This window comes from Cherax quadricarinatus, chromosome 86, assembly GCF_038502225.1.
Source record: "Cherax quadricarinatus isolate ZL_2023a chromosome 86, ASM3850222v1, whole genome shotgun sequence".
In the NCBI taxonomy this organism is placed as follows: Eukaryota; Metazoa; Arthropoda; class Malacostraca; order Decapoda; family Parastacidae; genus Cherax; species Cherax quadricarinatus.
This window is the reverse complement of record NC_091377.1, coordinates 2,882,485-2,883,750: the sequence shown is the minus strand read 5'-3', so window position 1 is coordinate 2,883,750 and position 1,266 is coordinate 2,882,485. Positions and strand designations below refer to the sequence as shown.

Sequence of the window (1,266 nt, the reverse complement as noted above, 5' to 3'; positions counted from 1 at the left end):
CAATAAAATAAAGACTAAGTAGAGCCTCTGTACACATGTACATTGAGGTTCGTATATCTCAGTGTATTTACTAGGTGTGTATGAGTATTCACACACCGAATATATACATAATTAAATGCAAATACACCGAGAAGTATGTATCTTTCAATGTTCATACAGTGAGAATTTACTGTAGTCCCGAGTTAGGCACTAAACTAAATCATTCTCAAATGTTAGTGAACAGGCGAAATGAAACTCAGACGAGAGGCTTCGAACCAAACAAAACCAGCCAATGGGAGAGAGAGAACTACACAAGTGTTGGCATTACCAGTGTACATCAACACGCTGCCTTGGACGCTTGTGAAAATTAATTTTCCTGAGTAAAGCGTGAGACTAGAGCTTAATGGAATTAAAACACCAGCCGGGGCCTCCTGTGATGCCACCACCGTGGGCAGGTAAGTACAAAAGAAGTTTTAATTGCTAATTGGTTTATAAAGACAGGTAAGCAAACACAAGGGCATATTTATTAGAAAACGTTTCGGTTTTGGGACCTTGATAAGTGATCAAGGTCCTAGACCAAGATTGAAAAATTTCCTAATAAATATGCCCTAGTGTTTTTGTAAACCATTTTGTTGGTATTTATTACCAAGGTTTATACCAGATTGCTAACTTAAACCATAGTATGTAGAAGATACATAACTAACCCGACAATACATACAAGACATCTTTATTGGATACATTTCGGGACAGGACCGAAACGTAGGCTATACAGAAATCCTAAACAACTTAAACAAGTGTGTAGTGTCCCTCCAGAGTCATCCATTAGTCAAGAGCGAACCGAACGTAATCGACAGTTTCTCTGGCCTAGTTAACGCATTGGCCTGTGAAATTTTACGACTCGCTCGCCACGGGTTAAATCCCCACTCGTATCGTGGTATATTTGCAATCGTGTCACTACGATTTCGTGAGTCGTGTTGTATATATAAAAGTATATACACGTATATACAGTATAAACACTGAGAAGTGAATGTTTCAGTGTATATACGCCGATAGCTTACTTTAAACCCATTTTAAGAGAATTAAAGTAATCTTGACTGGTGGTGATCAGGTGATTTGCATCCTTAATGACCCTCGTGTAGTAGATAGACTTTAAACCTCTTTTAACCAATTATTCAGTTTCATTCATAACTGTACCCCTTGAAGGGTACGGAGAATTGATACCGGGGAAGGGCTCTTGATCTAATGAATCGGAGCTACCCACCTCTTTTCAGTGTCGAACCTTTGTAA

At 38.8% G+C, this 1,266-nt stretch overlaps 1 long non-coding RNA gene across 1 annotated transcript in view; it reads left to right on the top strand.

Moving 5' to 3' along the window:
- The first annotated feature begins 294 nt into the window (after positions 1–294).
- Positions 295–1,266, top strand: part of LOC138855241 (uncharacterized) — a 41,750-nt gene continuing 40,778 nt past the window's right edge. The window contains exon 1 of the long non-coding RNA XR_011394432.1: positions 295–434. This is a non-coding gene — a long non-coding RNA (uncharacterized lncRNA). The remainder of the gene's footprint in view (positions 435–1,266) is intronic.